A 19,947-nucleotide genomic window follows, 5' to 3' on the forward strand; every position below is an offset into this window, starting at 1 on the left:
CTCTGTCCCATCTACACCAGCAGCTAGACCATTTTTAACACTTTCAATAGAAAACATTCTAGACACTGCATTCTACTAGGTGTCTATGCTGCTCTGAGTGTATGTTGAAAATGGTTTTACCCTTGTCTAGATTAGAGCCCAAAGTTTCATCACTAGTTGAAGAGGCCTCTGTGGTTTATCCTAAATATGAATTTTTCCTTTCAGACATCAGTGCATTGTTCTTGCCTTCTTTTGGGCTAACCCCACTAATCCTCAAAGGTGAACCTGCTAGTTCATGGATGTGGTTAGGAACTGGATGGTCTGCTTCCTGAAACTCAGCGTATTAGAAAGAGAGCTACTTTGCTTATTCATTTCATTAAAGGGAGTCCAAGACAAGCTAAAGAGTTCCCTATTTCATAGTATAGTTGACTTGTCTATGTATCAAGGAAACTTACTTGGCTGAGGATAGTTCTGTACCTGTGGTTCTAGGCCTTACTGGACTTGATACATAGCTACTTCCTAGATGAGAGAGAGTTTCCCTTAATGAGATTTGCTGGCCGAAATCTGAAAATCAGTTGACATGTTTACTTACTGTTCTGGGGAAGATGTGGGGACATCCATAGATGTTTTATCCAACAGCTGGGCTCTGAGTGTAGTTCTCCAAATAGGTTCTCTTTTCCCATTTCCTATTGGTTTTGTGTCCCACTTGGTGTGGGTTTCCTTGGGTACTGCAGTGATAACCCATATTCCAGATTGTGGGACACTTGAGCAGAAAAGCAAATTTGTTTTTAATTGGGAAGCTGATCTCTGTGAAGATGCTGCCAACTTGTTGGATTTTAATTAGTTAGGTGGCCTGCCAAAGAAGCTTTGACTGGTTAGAATGAGAGAGGCTGTGAGGAGAATGAAAAAATTCAGTCCTGGCAGAGCCCAAGTGTCCTTAGCCCCAACAGGAGCAATGAGTACAACAGCAAGAAAATATAAAGATTCCCAGCTTGTTTGTTAACTGATCCCTGTCACAGCCCTGGTCAAGATTTCCCCCCCTCCCCCCGATGGACATTCACCAGGCCGCTGTGTTTGGGGCCCAACATGCTGGACCTGTGCTTTTAAGCTTCCCTTAAAGCTTTTAAGCTTCCCCCTTCTACCTGGGTCTTGGTAGGTTCCAGCCATCATTTCTAGATCCAGCTTTTATGGCATACTTACTTGGTATAGACTCTATTTGCTACCACTTCACGGAAGTGGGACCTCCCAGTCCAGCTGCCCTTGGCCCCCAGGACCAGTGCGGTCCCTCTCAAGAATACCAGTAGTTTAAACACACCTTTTCCCAGAGCTCCAACCTTGTGGTTACTCTGTCTTGTAGTTCACCTCTTCAGGACATGTGATAGTTGGAACACAACATATGCAAGATAACATAGCAAATATACAGAGGTAGACAAAACAATAGCACACCTATATGCATTTCCCTGCCTCCGTTTTCTCACTGTTGAACATTCTTTTGGCTTAGTCGGAGTCCTCTGAGGAGTCCCAGCTCCTTCCTCTCTCCCTGCTGCTGCTCAAGGCTTTTCCTCTGGAACATGGAGTCTCTTTTCACTCCTGAAGACAGTTTCCTGCTTCTGGTGTGTGTGTGTGTGTGTGTCTCTCTCTCTCTCTCTCATGGCTGATGAGAGACCCTTTGTCTTATAACCTCCACCTTTGGTAGGTGACTCCCTGATTTCCCCCCCATCTCCAAGTAATCAGTTGCTTGGTTACCTCACTACTGGAATTTTAGACTTCAAAAAATGGTTTGCCCTGGGCAGTTGCCAGCTCTTCATCCAAAGGGGCTTCCACTTTAATAGAGGACCATCAAGGTTTAATAACCCTCCGTTGTTACCACTGAATCACCATCCCTTGGCATTTCAATCCAAAATGGAGGTAAAAAGATACCAGAGAAAGCAGACAAGCTCTATGGTCAACATTGAGTTAGCAGTCTGACACACAGGCACAGAGAGTCCCCAGTATCCAACAAAATTCATAAGCTGTGCATAGATATATTCCCCAGTGAGAACTGCAGGTTCTTAGCACCTCTGAGGATTTTAGCGGAGGTGGTTGTACATATTTCAGCTCAGCTAAGCGCACTAGTTTGCTACTAGCTTTACATTTTTGGGTGGTGGTGGGGTCATCTGTATCTGTGCTACACAAACATTGTTTTTCCTTCTTCCACTGAAGCCCATGGGAGCAGAATGAGGCCCATCGAATATACTTTCCTAACTTTGTAATATCTATAAACGGCTGTGACAAAATGAAGTTAAAAGTATTTGAACCCATTAATGGAAAATTTTTCTGTCATTGTGGTGATAAAAATGAATCCTTTTGGAGTGAACATTTATGTTTAATCATTTTTCAGAAGTTACTATTAAATTCTTGATAGGAAACAATCAAATGAGAATTTTATTATTCATAACTTGGAAGGGATGAAACATTAAATACTGGATTCCAAATGAAACTATGCTGAATAGCTTAAATACAGACTGTGATAATAACTGAAGTGTGCTGTAAATCTTACTGGTTCATTTTTAAACAATAGATGTAAGCAGCAAAACAACAACAATGGTATTTTAAATTGTATTTACCTAGGTCAGTCTCTCAATAAAAAATAGAAAATCTTCCTTTCAGTATGAAGCAACAACGCAGTATGTTTGTGGAGTTTAAACTTGGATGATTCTATTTCCAATCCTCTTTTTCCAGGGACCAGTTATCATCTTGGGTAGGTCGTTTAGGTTAACAGAGACGGAGGTTATCTGTAAAATGCAGATAAGACCTTCCTATAAGAGGAATAACCTTCTAATGATTGTAAAGTGTTTTGAAATCCTCAAATGAAACTTTAGGTAAGTGCGAAATATTACCAAAAATGTTTAAGTGACTGGGTTGAGAATATAAAACTTGTACTGGCAATTAATCTGTGAATTATTCTCAATAACCTGCTACTAAATCACTAGCAGCACTTAAACAAGAGGCAAGATGATACTCTAGTTGATCTATATGTCATTAAAATAAATGTTCTTGTACTGTCCATTATAACAGCACTATTTCTGCTCCACTTATTTGGGGCCTGCTCTTGCTCCCATTGAAGTCGTGGTGATAATATCATTGTTAGACTTAGAGCTTCATTTAAAGAACAAAGCGACCTTCTGATCCTCAAAAAGCTCTTACAATGAAAATAGCCTTTTTCAATGTAAATCAATATCCCAATGTCACAGCAAGTCTGTACCTGGGCAGACAAATTGTAGCACCAAGGGATGTCTGAATATCCAGAAGTAATTTTTAATAGGTCATTACTGAAATGTTAAAGTTTTAACTGTTGCAAAACTAAACAAAATACTAGATGTATTCTCTAGTGTTGGATGTACCAGATATGTATTCCATTACCGTTTGTTTGAATGGACTGTCAGAACACACATTCTGTCTCTTCCACCTCCTACCCCCTGTAACAGGGTTCAGCATCCTATTCAGCTGAGGCCCAAAGCATGGTCTGCCTTAATCAAAAAATTTCTTCTCAGTAAAGAGACCATGGATGTTAAAGAGCTTTTATATTTAGAGCGGTTACTTAAACTGGTGCAGTTAACTCGGTTTGCATCAAATTACTAACATTTACATGTGGGATAACTGGCCTTTTAAATATCTCCTAGCAGATTGATTTCTTTCCCCCACAAATTAGTACTTCCCCTTAGTTGTGTGTAATGCTACAGGAATTCTAGTGCTGTTTGATGCTCACTAATATTCTTTGTTTCAAAGTGTTTCTTCAGCTAGATTTTAAATGGGGCTGGATAATGTTGACTCGCTTCTAGCTATGCATGCGAAGAGGAGGGTGTTTAAAACCTCAGGCTGTAGGGTTTGGTCTTCCAGGCTGCTGAAAGATGTGCAGGGAGCCCAAGTGTCAGCACACAGCACTCTGTGGTTGCTCACCAGTGCAGAGAGGCATCTGCATAGTGAAGGGAAGTGGGTAAAATCTCAGCGGTGTGGACAAACTTCTGTCTGCAACAAACTGAACATTGGTGAGAAATGGGAGATTGGGGATGATGGGGTTGGAGATGAGATGTGGCTAATAAATGAAGTTCAGCAAAACAATATGATATGCATAGCCTCTCTTAAAGGGTTTTCTGCTATTCCTGCTGCTAGCCAGGATTAGCCGCATACTTAAGAGCGGCATTTAAAGAATGAGATGAGGTAGCCATGAAAGTCAGCTACTACAGCAAATGTATCAAAGGATCCCTGAAACAGTCTCACAGCCAGCTGCCGATTCTCAAAGGGGTGTGGTAGGCACAGCAATGATGCTGGCCCACTAGCACCTGCTCCCTCCTTTATGCTTCACTTTACAGGACTGTTAATAAGTGAGGTAGAAGAACCTCGATATGTGGAAACACAGTCCTACACACAGCCATGGGGTGGATAAAAACTGCTTTCTCACAACTCTAATCTGTATCCCTTTCAGATTGTGCCCTTAGTTAGCTGATCATTATAGTGATTAAGAAGGAATTTCTCCTCAAATATAGCATTACACAGTTAGCAAGAGTCATTATGGATCTTCTCATCTGAAGAAGTGATTCATACAAAATGGTCTGAGTACGGATTTAGGAATTTTACTCACTCATTTTTGTCGTCCTCTCGTGCTTTGTCCCAGAATTGCATCTCACTAGGTTAGGTGTTTGCAAAAGGAATAAAGCAAAAGCAAATGTCTTCTGCTAATGTCAAAGGGCTGCTCTGAACTGTAACAAATTAGCTATCCTTACCCTCAGATATGGTTGTTTTCAGGTAAGGGTGGAGGCGTATGAACAGGGCAGTTGGGGAAGTTTGCATTGCCCCAGCTGTGCTTTCTTTGTGTTCTGTGAATGAACACTGTGGAGCTGTCAGCCCAGCAACCTTTAACTAGCAGTAAATTCACTTGGAAATGTGTGGTGGTTTTTTTTTTTAAGTTTAACACAATTTTACAGCAGAAAATGAGTCCACAAAATCAATTTTTGAAGTCTGTGTTTGCTGTCTTTCCTGTTGCTGCATTGCATAGGGATTTCATATCCTCATAGGATGTGCAATACCAGCTTTCATTTCCCATGGCTAGAAGAAAACCCAAGATAAAGAAGGCTATATTTTGTGTGCGTATCCTATATTTAATAAACTGGGCCTAAACTCTACAAGAGCTACAGAATTTGGGATTCCTTAATGGGGAAAAAGCTTTTAATTTTTTTCCTCATATGGTTCAGTCTTACTCCTTTGTCAGCTCAGACTGGAAAAGGCAATCTTGCCAAGAAAGTGATTTGCCTTCTGTGCTGTGCTTAATATCATAAAACACTTTTAAATCAATATATGAAACATTAGCACCTGAAAACTTTTGCTGCTTTGTCCAACAGTAGCTAATGAAGATATGACAGTAGCTGATAAAGTGGTAAACATTATTTCAGCAGGAACAGAAAACATAGGGTCATACTTGATGTGTCATGCCTATTTTCCTCTCCAGTTTAATTAGAGCAGTGGGCACTAAAGACCAGCACAGGTGCTCTGTAGTATAAGGGGCGTGATAGGTATGTCTTGCAAACTAGGAAATCATGAAACCAAGCCCCTTCCCCAGAAAACTGCCTAATACAAGAGCTGCTGTTCCATGCTTCTTAGGAGTGTAGACGGCCCAGGTGCTGGGGAGAAGTTCTGAACCTCATTCATATGCCTTTTGACTCCTGAGCCCTTAGCATTCATGTTTACAAGCTTTTTCTCCAAAACCATGAAGATTAGAATCTTTTATTAGTGAAAATTGAGATTCTCATGTAATCACAGGAATCTTGGAGCTGGGATGTTAATAAAAGCTGGAAATACCATAAGACTTCCAATAAAATTCCAAGAATTGGCAACACTTGTTGCATTGATTACTACTAAGGGTTTGTCTACATTTAAAAGGTTACAGCAGCGCAGCTGCACTGCTGCAGTGCTTCAGTACAGACGTGACCTACACCAATGAGAGGGCTTCTCCTGTCAGCATAGGTAATACACCTCCACAGAGGTGGGAGCGAGGGTGACAGAAGAAGTCTTCTGTTGACCTAGTGCTGGTCTACACCTGGGTTTAGGTTGGTACAGCATGACACTCAGGAATGTGGATTTTTCACTCTCTTGAAAGACTTAGATATACTGAAGTAAATTTCTAGTGTAAATCAGGCTTAAGGAGAAAAATGTACAAAAATGACCAATTTTTAAAAAATACTTGAAACCAAATCTATTTTAAAACAATTCCCATGCTATTTTTTTCTTTAGTTGGAGGATTCAAAAAGGCGCACAGTTACTCTGTACACTTAATAGATAATAGAGAGCTACCTGTTGGTCACAAACAAACCACCAACAAAGTCAGCATTAAGGCCCAGTTGTCAAAGATGTGTGCCTGTGCAATTTAGATGCACAAATCCCAATATACACACACCTGGGTGAGTGTGTATGGGCAGTCTGGGATAGCACATGTTCATTAGGGATTGGTGCACCGTGGCTGGGCATATGCAAAGTGCATGGGCACACATCTTTGGACAATGAGTTTATATCAGGGTGTAACTATTGCTCTATTTAAGGTTGAAATGCAGCTTGTCTTAGAATCTCCCTACCTCCTACTTTGTCTTGGCCAGAAGTTTATTTACCAAAATATTTTTGGGCTAAAATTTTCCATGCTTGGACTTTGGAAAGAGAAGAATACATCTTCTCTAAATGTATCTAAATTCAACTGTTTTGGTTGCCTACATCTGTTTAAAAAATGCTGTACTGATGTGTTCAGACACATTTTTTTTTTTGCACAGGCATAATTCAACCATGACTAAATTGATTTTGTTAAAATCTGGCTTTTCAAATAAACGACAAATTTGAAGATGGTTGGCCTGATTTTTCAGAAGTGACATCACTGTGAGTTGAGTACTCAGCACCTCTGAAAATCAAGCCATGTGTGCCCAGTGGTATAACCAATTGTATAAGAAATTCCAGATTGTTTACTAATTACAAGTGTATGATGATATAAGGGGAAACTATATCTTAAAGATGACCTGCAAAGGGAGTGGGAGGGAAGGGGGGGAAAATGGGAAAGGGCATGTGACTTTGTTTTGCTTCTTTCTGATGTATAAAAAGGTTCAAACCAATAAAAAATAAACCCCTTTTTCTGCTTATTGGATGGAAGATGCTATGAAAACTGGAGATCTGGTGAAATGACTTCACAAGAGTGAGAGTTGAGCAATTGAGAGCAAAGGATTTTTAGTCAGACTGTTTAGAACTTAATTTTGATTAAGAAAACCCCACATTTTATTTCAGTGAATAATAAAAAAATGTTTCGGATAAAAGGAAACACTTAAGGGTTCATTGAGAATTTACAGCATATATTCTTGAGGTGACCTACAGGTTCTCCAGGAAAATATGGGAAAACCAAATGGAAATTCTTGTTGTTTCCAAGTTTAAAAAAAAAAAACAAGCAGAAAAGATTTAACAAAACACATAGTAAATAACCTCTCAGGCTTTCTTTGTACCCTTTTTTTTAAAGGCACAAGCCTACTTAAAAATTTTTTTTGCCAGTCACCTTGATTGCATAAGCATGGGGGGAAAATTATGGTTGAACATTCAACCTTAACGCCCTACTTTTGAGCGTTTTGAGTTGGTATTTCTTAATTTGTTGCATGGGAATTTTAATGGTAATTAGACAGACTGCATAGACTGGAGGTATGGTGAATCCATGGGAGGCTGAAAACATGAAGCCAGGGAATCTCACTGGGCACAGCTCAACATTTGGTACATTATGCCAAGAGGAAATGACCTTTTTTCTCTTTAATGTTGCTGCAGCCTTTGATCCCTTTTTACCTGGTAACTCTTCCTGTCAAAGATTAGCTTCCTGTCCTGTTTGTGACCTTCCGACCAAAAATATAATTTTTGGAAGATGTGCACACCTTCCTGGTGAATAAGATTTGTCACCCTCCTTTTTGTTATCAAGTTAGTTTGTCCGGCTCTATTGAGCTCTAGCCTGAACCGCAACATCTACACAGCTATTTTTAGCACAGTAGTGTGAACCCGAGACTGTCAACTCAGCCTCAGAAGCACACTGCTGTGGGCAGTGTAGATGTATCCTTACAGATCCCAGATGTGTTTTTGCATTTTGGTCTCAGAACATGAGTATTGATGATGTAACATGCAGGTTATGAGACTGAGCTCTTAAAAGTCAGGAAATTCCAGAAGATAGTTACTCCAACACTAACTTGACCTTGGAGCCCTGTGCTGGGGTTTCTGCTGAATCTGCACCTGTTAATGTTAAATTTCCTTAAGAAGTTAGTACTATAGGTCCTATTGACGGAGTCAACAAGCAAGTGGACAAGGGTGATCCAGTTGATGTAACATAGTTGGACTTCCAGAAAGCATTTGACAAGGTCATCACAGGCTCGTAAGCAAACTAAGGAGTCATGGGATAGGAGGGAAGGTCCTCTCATGGATTAGCTGGACAAAAAATAGGAAACAAGGGTAGGAATAAATTGTCAGTTTTCACAATGGAGAGAAGTAAATAAAAGGATCTCTTAGGATCTGGACTATAACCTATGCTGATAGTCATCATTCATAAACGATCTGGAAAAGGGATGAACAGTGAGGTGGCAATTTGCAGACAATACAAAAATTACTCAATGTTGATAAGGGGAAAGTAATTGGAAGGCATAATCCCAACTATACATACAAAATGATGGTATCTAAATTAGCTGTTGCCATTCAAACAGATCTTGTATAGTTCTCTGAAAACATCTGGTCAATGTGCAGTGGCAGTCACTAACGCTAACAAAATGCCGGGAACCGTTAGGAAAGGAATAGCTAATAAAACAGAAAATATCAAAATGCCACTACATAAATCCATGGTATGCCCACATCTTGAATACTCTGTGTCTGTTCCCCTAATCTCAGAAAAGATATACTCAAATTGCAAAGGAGGACAAAAAAATGATGAGGGCTATGGAACAGCTTCCTTATGAGGAGAGATTTATAGACTGGGACTGCTCAGTTTAGAAAAGAGACGAGTAAGGGAAGATATGAGAGAGGTCTGTACAATCATGAATGGTGTGGAGAAAGAGAACAGGGAAGTGTTTACCCCTTCACATAACACAAGAACTAGGGGTACCCAACGAAACTAATAGGCAGCAGGTTTAAAACAAGCATTTGGAAATACTACTTCATAAAAATGCACAGTCAACCTGGGGAAACTCGTTGCCGTGGGATGGTCTGTGGGCAAAAAATATAACTGGGTTCAAAAAAGACGCAGATAAGTTCATGGAGGATAGGTCCATCAATGGCTATTAGACAAGATGGTTAGTGATGTAACCCCACAGTCTGTGTCCCTAAACTGCTGATGGCCAGAAGCTGGGACTGAATGATAGGGGATGGATCACTTGAAATTGCCCTGTTCTCTGTTCCCTCTGAAGCATCTGGCGCTGGCCACAGTCCGAAGACCAGATACTGGGCTAGATGGAACATTGATCTGACCCAATATGGCCATTCTTATGTTCTTATTTCTATATATGTATAGTGTAGTAAATTCACCTTTTAAAAACAAGGACCAATTCCTTGGACTGGGGAAAAACTAGACGTAGGGACATGGGGTATACATTCCTCTAACCATCAGTCACTTTTGGATTTATATCTAGAATTTATCCTGCAAGCGTATAGCTTGGTTCAGAGGTTCATGTGCCATCCATTCTCCTCCCACTTTATGTATGATAGGAAAAACTCAGAATTCATACTGTTGGTCCTGTGTAAATATGGGTTAATGGGTAAATTATAGGTTCCCCATAGTGTAACTGTGGTTTTCTTTTTGCACACTCTGACTGGTATGTAAAAGGTCTTTATACCCCAGTGTCTGCTGCAGGAGCAGGGAGGATGAGCTTTGAGGAAGTTTTTTTTTTTTTGAGGGGGGGGGTGGTGTGTATATATATGGAGAGAAGGTGGCTGAAGTTCTGGTGGATCTAGGCCCAATTTACACCTACACATGACCATGGACACCGAAACCTGTCAAAACACACACACACACACATGCTACCTGTTGAAACACACGGGAAAGGTTTTGTGTGCTCTTGGAGGTTTAAAAAATTCTAGTATTTTTAATACTGGAAAAATTGAAACGCTTAGTTACATTTTTGAGATTTGCAAAATATATTGGAGAATGACTGTAGTTTGTTTGAGTGGTATGAGCATTAGTGACCCACCCCTCCCTCCCCCAGCTGTAGGGTTTTTTAGTACCAAATAAAATTATGCTTTCTTGTGCAGATGTGTTCATATTGGACTATTTGAGATGGCAATACAATTCTAATTATTTCTGAATGATTACAGTTTGCTGGCAAGTGTCACAGTATAGTCCCCCTAGATTGGGCTGGGGAGAGAGAAGAGAATACCTCTATATGGGATATTTCACCTCTCAAAATTTGAGTCTGTCCATTATGTCTCATTATAATTAATAATAGCTACAGTATCTCACTGGATATAGTTCATTAGTCTCTGATGCTGAGTGATAAGGATGGTCTGTATGTCAAATTATATTACATCATGTCAATTGGGCTGAGACGGCAAGTAACATGCCCTAGGGGGAATAATATGAGTAGACTGATGAAAATACCTTCTAAAACTGAGAGCATGTGAATAGTGGGTAAATAGTCACTCTGGGACTGATCCAATGCCCATTGATGTCAATGAGACTCTTTGCACTGACTTGAATGGGCATTGGACCATGTCCTTATTGGCTACCTCCCACCCACCTTTAGAAGATTGTGCAGGGCAAAGTGTGGGTTAACTATTTTGGGAGCAGCAGGTTTTCCATGAAGGGCTTGTCTCAGAGGGATGAAAAGTCAACATGAGGTTGCTGATCAGAGAATTTCTACTCCTGCCACTCATTCCATCTTCCATGTTTGCTGCTGGAGAGAAGGAGACCGCATACTGAGACACAACATCCTCAGAAAATTCATTTTCAGGGAGCTGGAAAAAAAACTTGATTAAAGGGACATGGAAATTCAGTCTGTGACTCCCCCATTCAGTTTTGTTGCATGTGGGGGTCAACTGATGGAGGGGAAAATGTTTAGTATGGGGGCTCCTTATGCAGACGGTAGAGATGTGGGAGCTCCTCAGCTGGTGTCAGCTGTCATGACTGTTGAAGTCAGGGAGTTATGATAGTTGACACCAGCTGAGGATCTGTCTCTTGTCTGAATAAGGAGCAAGGGCCACCTTCTGCACTGAGAGTCCCGAGCAGCCTAGTTTGTGTTCCTAGAAATGGAAACAAAAAGGTGGAAGGAGTCTGTATGAATGAAAAGTCTGAGGAAGAGTTTGGGGAAACATGGAAGGAAATGGAGCAGTTTTGTGCAGTGAACTCAGGACATTAATCTAAAGATCACAGTTGGATAAACTGTTTCCCTGATTAATATTATTCTGCAACACTGTAGTTAAGATTTTGGTTCATAATTTGTTCAAATTCTGATTGATTAGATTTAAAAAAAAACCAACCTAAAATATTTGCTTTCCTCTTTGATTTTGTTCCAGAAAGCATCCTTTCAGGGTCTGAGCCAAAAAGAAAGGGAAACCAGCTGCCGTTAGCACTAAAATGGGAAGCCTTTTGAGAGGACTTTACATATTGGCTCATAAAAATGACTAGTACATGAGACATTTGCTTCCTCCCAAATTTAATAAATTAAAAAAAAAAAGTCAAATGAACAGTGATTGTCAATTGACTATTCCCTACTTCTAAATGATTTTTCTTCAGGAGGATTAAAGGACAAATCCAATATCTTAATACTAACAGCTTAAATAAAGCAAGGAAGGAACAATAAGCCTCTGAAAACTAAGTTGCAAGACTTTATTTCCTTTTTGTGTCAGGAATCAGAGAGACATGCAAACCAACACTGAAACAGCAGAAAATAAATGCTCTCAAAGAAAAATAAAAACCCAAAGGACGATGTTCTACCTTCCACTCAGAAAGTCAACATGCCATCCTCAATGGCTTCTGTGGGATTCCTTTGTAATAGGCACTCTCCAATACAATGAGAGAAATAAAAGAAGCATTAGTTGCAGTGCCACAAAAAGTCCCTTTTCTGAGTTATGCAAACATACATTATTTTATCAGCAAATACAATATATATAGGAATAATGGAGCTCTTCTGTTGTGACTGAGATCTGAGACTGCAGCTGTCCACCCAGCAAAGTCTCCATCCAGCCCAAATTAATTCTTGTGCACCACATAGCCTCAATAGCAAAGGAATTTGACCTCTATCCTTTGCAAGCAAGTGGGTAGATGCCTTGGGGCCCACACAAGTCTGGTCCCTTCCTGGCCCTGTAGGAATAATGTAGGGGCCCCAGTTAGTATGCTTAGCACTTCGACTGAGATTCTAATAAGGAGAGAGTCTTCATTGGCTAATTCAGAACTGTGGTGGTTTTAAAACAGCTGGGTAGCCAAAATCACTTTTCTGGGCTGACAGCTTGAGATAAAGCTGCTCTACATCCTAACAATTACCACTCTTCACCCAGCGAATATCTTCTTTGGGGAGTAAATGAAGGGGAGAAAAGACCCCACTCTAGCAGCTCCAATTAGACAGCATCCAACACCCTTTTGATGGAGGAAGTTTGTATGTGACAGGATATCCGAATTTTAGGACCCTGAATGGAGAAGCAGGGCCTTCCTTACCCATATGCAAACTACGCAGCTGCATAGGGCACCAGGAAATTTGGGGCACCCAATTGCCCTAAATTTCCTGGTGCCCTAAGCAGCTGTGTGCTGGCCAGCCCGATCTCTGGCTGGCTAAGCCAGCCAGGAAAGCTGCCCCTGCCCCTGTTCCCACCCCCTTCCCCAGAGCTACAGCCAGGGGGACTGCAGCAGGGGTCGGGCACGCCCTGCACTCACCGGGCAACGGGAAGTGGAGCAGCCCAGCCCCAGCCTGCTCTGCTCTACTGGCTCCCACCCACGCTGCTGGTGAGTGCTGGGGGGTGGTTTCCCCCTGCCCACCAAGTCCTAAGGCTGGGAGCCAGGGGAGCAGAGTGGAGTGGTCTGGGGCCGGGTCACTCCACTTCCCGCTGCCCCATGAGTGTGGGGTCAGGCCCACCCTGCAATCACCGGGTGGCAGGCAGTGGAGCAACCCAGCCCCACCTGCTCTGCCGGCTCGTGCTGTGGGGTGGTTCCCCCTACTCCTCAAGCCTGCTCCTGTCCCCCACAAACCTTGGAGGCCTGGGGATGCCCCCTGTGGGGGGCGGGGCTCTGTAGGGCACCACAATGTCTAGGGATGGCCCTGAGCAGAGCTATTCTACTGACTCATTGTTTCTATCCTGCAGGATAAAAGATGGAGAGGGGTTAGGGAGTGAAACAGAAGGTCTTGGTGGGGGGGGAAACAGCTAGAAACAGCCAGCTCTATATTGGCTTGTTTGCTATATTTAAGAAAGAAGGAAGTTTGATTTGCAACTTAACCGGCATACATGTATGCTGGGTTCAGAACATGATAAGGAACTAGGCCTGTTCTCATAAGGATTGTGGGGAGTGGAGAAAATTCCCCCCCCTTCCATTTCTAGGGAAATTCAGGGAGCCAGTCATCTAATGTCCACAAGCTCTTTTCCTCCAGAAGTACCTCCATAATTCCCTGCTGTGGAGCTTCTTGGATAATGTGCATCATGGTACTAAATACTTGATTAAATGAATACAAATGGGACAGTTCTTTACTTTATTTGTGTCCTGCCCCGAACGATTAACTATTTCACTTCTCTTATTCACATTCCATTGAGATGAGTTCATACGTCTCTTGGAAATATCATCATTTTATTCTTGCAGTCTCGTGTTGACACCACTGCATTGACTCACATTGCGAAAGTAACAAAAATTTATTTCAAATCTCAGTTAAGACTGAGGAGAAATTTACTTATTTCATATCCAAGCTACTTTGACTAGTCATGTTACTCTTGAACATGTATTTCTTCGTGCTAAAGCACGATGTTAAGCACGCGAGGGACGCTTGTGTGTGCCTCCTTTATTTTGCTTGAATGTCTGCTATGACATTTTTGCTTTACAATTGAATAAATGTTTTAAAAATGGGAGGAATCTTGCTAGTTTTGAACATTAAATCTAAGGTTCCACACCCTAAATATGGCTAAAATCTAGACTCCTTAATGTCCTTTTCTTTGAAGGGAAAAACAAAAAACCCAATCCAGCCATACAATAGCATTTTGCTATTTGTTTGCTTTAGTTATGCCCCTAAACATTGCCAGTCAGGGTGGGAGATTGACAAATTGATGTCCAGTTGCTCTATCTGAGGTACTTGGGTATAACCTTGGACAGAGACTTGACTTTTAAAACTTACCTGGAAAGGATGTGTGAAACGGTAAAAGCAAGGACTAGCGTAGTCCGAAAACTTGTGGGCAAAACAGGGGATGCTGATGTGCACACGCTTCAAACAGTGACTCTAGCACTGGCATACCAAATCTCTGCATTTGCAGCTCAATGCTGCAATGAGACTCCTAGCTGGAACATTAAAATCAATATCTGCTCAATGTTTGCCCACTCTGGCACTTATACCATCAAACTATGGCAAACTTGAACTTATCAATTCATGAGAATCTTCCAAAGACATGCTTGAAATCTCACAAGTCATTTTAGCATCTGGCAAAAGCTCTGAAAGTGTCCTCATTCAATCCTGAGGCACGCTGGAAAGAATTGCGGGATATTACTAACGTCCCAAACAAACACCGATTGCTGACACCACAAAAGAACTTTCAGGCTTTAACCCAGTGGCTCTCAGCCTTTCCAGACTACTGTACCTCTTTCAGGAGTCTGATTTGTCTTGCGTACCCCCAAGTTTCACCTCACTTAAAAACTACTTGCTTACAAAATCAGACATAAAAATACAAAAGTGTCACAGCACACTTACTGCAAAATTGCTTCCTTTCTCATTTATCCCATATAATTGTAAAATCCATTGGAATATAAAAATATTGTATTTATAGTTCAGTGTATATAGAGCAGTACAAACAAGTCATTGTATGACATTTTAGTTTTTGTATTGACTTTGCTAGTGCTTTTTATGTAGATGAGTTGATGTACCCCCGGAAGACCTCTGAGTACCCCCAGGGGTACATGTACCCCTGTTTGAGAACCACTGCTTTAACCTACCCCATAAATGGTGGTGCACATTGCCACATGATGTTCTGAAGTGGTTCAGATGCTGTCATTTCTTCCATCTCTGGAAGAAGAGACACCATGCACAATATGACTGTGGACACTAGTTGCAAACTGTAGAGCACGTTGTCAATCAGTGCCCACTTTGATCATTTGCATCTCAGACTTACCCTTCTGAAATTACTAACTGGATCACTAATTTGGACTTGGTTATTTGAATGTTGCTAATCACCTCTCTTGCCATGAGAAAGAAAAAGTGATGTCGATAGGAGTTCTGTGATGCCCCCCTGGGTGCGTAACTGAAATCATTAGTTTTAGTCTGTATTGTATTGTAGATGCAGTGACTGAGAGACTTTTGGTGACCCATCACAATAGGTCATTCAGATATTCTCTTAACCATTATTTTTGAACTTCTGGAGTTCTGAGACCCTATAAGTTTGGGAAACACTGGTAGCCTCTGTGTTTTTCCTTCCCATGAGACCTGCAGTGTCAGTTGCTGTCCTAATTAACCGTCGCAAATCTTTACATTTCATGTCTCCCTCCCAAAGATCTTTCCTCCTAAGTAGTGTGCAAAGTCTAAAGGATTTCCTTGTTGTACGTTTAAAAACTTCTGATGTGACAAGCAGAGCTGAAAATCAAATAGTCGTTCCTCAAGTATGCAAGGCTTTTTGTACTCTAGTTGCTTTATATTATTGAGACATTTTGCTGACAGTAAAATTTTAGCATATTAACCAGTCTAATGAGAGAGGCTGTGGTGTGGTAAACATCAGGAGAAAAATGAATGTCTTTTGGACTGGATCTTAGGCCAGTCGTACAAGTGGGTAGCTCATCTGTGAAATGAGGATAATTATGCTTACTCATCTTTACAAAGTGCCTTGAGCTCTTTGGATGATGAGCGCAATATTAGTACAAAGTACTATTATTACCTCTACTGCCATGAGTAATGACTACTTCCAAGCAAAATGGATTTCAGGATCAAGCTTGGAAATCCACGTATCAGCGCATCTCATGGGCCCAATCGTACAATCGCTTATTCATTATGAGTAGGAACCATGCGAGTGAGAGGGGTTTGCAGGATCAGGCCTGATATTTTAAATATTAAAAACCCAAGGAACCTTGGGATCTGATTTTATATATTACACAGTACTTTTTGCAAACTAAGATCTATATGTGTCTGTTTAGATAAATCCTCTTTATTGGGTATGATATATGGAAAAATTAACGTGATTTATACTTTGAGAATATTGAGTCTATTGAAAACCTGAAAGCTTTTTTTGTGGAGTTTATCCTCAATACAGCATAAACAAATAGCAAAACTTACAACTTGTCAAATAAATTTGGTCAAGGGCTGTTGGCCCATAAACTTGGAATACTCACAAGACTCTGAGTACTGTTGCAGTAAATGAAGTCCTTCAGAATAATAAATTTCAGTCATTTGTACATTTCTGTATTCTGATGTAATACAACTGGATTCCAGAGGGGGAAAAAGGTAAATTAGGTTTGCTTAGATAAAATCATCAAGAACAGAATCTACTATGAGAAATTGAGAGTTCTTAAGAGAAGTGGTGAAACTCCTATCATGTATTTTTTTCTCCTAGAGCAACACTTCATGCAAACTAAAGAAAGTGGCAAATATTAAATGTGTTTTTTATTGTTACTAGCAGCATTACTGTGCAATTTTAAATTACGAGTCATTGTAACATGATCCTTTTTTGTCTTTTGTTGCAACCAATTGAAAGTAATAACAAACCAAGTCCTTACAATAATGCCAAAATTCCATCAGAACTTAATTATTGGCAGGGGCCAGAAGGAAGAAAACAGACTGTCAGATGAATGACCCCCTCCCCAAAGATTTTGTTTAATTACAGGTTAAAAAAAGCCTTTGAAGAGTTCTTTAAGATCAGTATGAGGTACAGATCATTAATCAACACTGCAGTGCACTAGTGGTGTGGATATTATTCATTTTCTTTTAAATATTAATAGGCAGTCCTTATTGTCTGAAGACAATTATTTCGAGTTATGTGAATGTTACATGCTGTGACGCATTCCAGCCCATGTTATGTGTCCAAGTTATGTAATTTAAGAATATACTGAATTAATATGATGTAATATGTTGTGTATATTCATCATGACTGAATATTACCCAAAGTTTACTTTCTCTGTGTTTTTAACCAATGTGGTAACAAACTGCATTCTTACAGAAGGATGTTTTTGAATTGCAAAGTGTCTCCGTGACATGCCCAAGAAAGTGGTTCACTGCAGTGAATGACTGCTGAACTTTTTTTAGAGTTACTGTAGGTATTTTGAGGTTTTCATTTTATTATACTGAAAATTAGCTTATGAGATAATGACTTTTCTGCTTTGATTTGCTAAGTGACTTTTATAATATACCAGTCAACAAAACCTTCTGTTCCATGTGGACAAGCGAAATCAAATTGTTTTAATTTAACAGAGCCTTTTAATTCATTTAGTCTATTTCAGGGGTTCTCAAACTTCATTGCACCGTGACCCCTTTCTGACAAAATTACTACAGAACTCCAGGAGGGCAGACCAAAGCCTGAGCCCACCTGAGCCACTCTGCCCTGGTGTGTGTGTGTGTGTGTGTGTGCGGGGGGGGGGGGGGCAAAGCCTGAGCCCCACCGCCGCAGGCAGGGGGACCGAAGCCGAAGTTCAAGGGCTTCAGCCCCATTCAGGGGGCCTGTAACCTGATCCCCGCTACCCAGGGCTGAAGCCCATGGACTTGGGCTCTGGACCCAGGACCCAGCAAGTCTAACACCAGCCCTAGTGACCCCATTAAAATGGGATTGCAACCCACTTTGGGGTCCTGTCCCACAGTTTGAGAACCGCTGGTCTATCTGAGCATTGGAAAAGGTGTATTAATTTAAATTTCATATATAGGTGGTAGTAATGTTTCAGTTTTGTCTTAGCTGCTCTTATTTTGATCTACTGTAATAGTTTTGCTGAAAGTTTTCTGAGATGAATTGAAGCGAAGACTCAAAGGAAGACGAGATTGTGGATCCTGCTCTATAGATGCATGGTTCAATGGTCTAGCTCTTTGTGGGCCCTGCTCAGATAAAGAGAGCTCTTTGAAGTTTTGCTGTTTCTTCACTCTGTGCTGAAAACCAGGTGTGTGTGTGTTAAACTTCTGGTGATGCTGGGCTGGGGCAAGGAGGTTGTGTTTACCGTGCCTTAATGGGCTCACATGTCCTGATCTAGGACTTTCTTGATGTTGCCCATCTGTAAAAACATGTGAATCACACTTTGATCCTAAGCCTACCCCTGGATGCACATCCCCACCCCTCACTTAACACGGTGAGGATCTGAGTATCAGCCTTCTGGGTTTGGAAGACAGCCAGGACCAGATTATCATTCATACTTCAATAGTGCCCAGAGGGCCCAATCCTGGAGCTGAGCCCTGTTGTGCTAGATGCTGTACAAATGAGTAAAATGGAGTTTCTTTATCAGAGAGCTCACAGTCTAGAATTCTGATAAAATGTAACCTGGATAAACAGATAATGTCATAACAGTAAAGATGTGTGAATTTTGTATAAAGTAGTAGTTTTGGCAGGTTACAGTTGTCACAGGATTAGTACAGTTCAGAGTTCCTTCTTCTAGACTGGGCTTTTGGGGCATGTGTCAGAACCAGTGCCAGAATTAGGACTAAGGTGGGCATTTGAAATTATTTTATAGCATTTTTTTCCATGTCTTTTTTTGGATTATGCTTAATTGGGTGAAATGATCATTTCATTAAATTGGGGGTGGGGGAAGGAATAACATTAACTTCTGTTTCAGCATTTTCCATGTGTTATCAATGATGCTTTACTGTGCAGTTCAAGAGGGAAAAAAAATAGTGGATGCATCACATGACACTAATGATATCTGAGAGACTGCACCTTTTGTAGAGAGACATTATATAGGGTGAGCTTTTGTATCTGATTTAATGGGGGTCTGACACACTTGATTTTGCAGTATATTCTCTACATATACATACTCCCACCCAGAAAAAGTTAGTATTTATTTTGTACTGTGGTGTTCCTTTTCCATTTTATCTTTGATATTAGTATATTTGTTTTAACAGGGCCAAAGGAGAGTAAGATTGTACTGAAAGGATGAGGATTTCAAAGTGCAGAAGTTGGTTGTCTGGAAACGTGCAATGATAGTTGAGGGAGTTTTATTGAACCTGAACTTGGAGGTATCTAATGCAGAGCGTAGTGGTTGCATTGCAATAATATTTAAGGATCAGGTTAAACAAGAGTACCTTGAAGCCTTTTGAGGTTCACGCATCACTGTTCCAGTCAGATCTGAGTGCAACTATTCTTGTGTTTCTTAATGTTGATCTACAAAAAAGACCGCCCCACGATGAAGTCTGAGAAGTTATTGTGTAGTTGCCAAGTAAAACAGCAGGCCTGCCAGACTTTCTAGTAACCAATGACACTCCTCTCTCTTGGGCCTTCCTTTGTCCCTCCCAGTTCTGTCATTTAGGAAAGCAGTCCTACTTCACCTACTCTCTTTCACAAGCCCTGAAATTCTAATCCCATGTTACATAGAGTATATTCCCTAGGTGAGGGTGTGATGGGTTCCCTGGGGTGCAGCCTGGGACTGTGGGACCACTGTTCCCTCTAAACTCTCTCCAGCCAGGGCTGTCTCTCACAATGCCTTGAAGTGATGAGCAGTGCAAATTTATTAATTGGTTCACCACTTCATCAATGGAAAGTAGACATACACCAACCTTTGTAAAACCTGAGCATATTTACCATTCAGTTCAGGCAAACTCACTGGTAAAGATAAACAGCAAAACAAATTTGTCTAAAAAAGATAGATTTTAA

Source organism: Lepidochelys kempii, chromosome 10 (assembly GCF_965140285.1).
Source record: "Lepidochelys kempii isolate rLepKem1 chromosome 10, rLepKem1.hap1, whole genome shotgun sequence".
Classification (NCBI taxonomy): Eukaryota; Metazoa; Chordata; order Testudines; family Cheloniidae; genus Lepidochelys; species Lepidochelys kempii.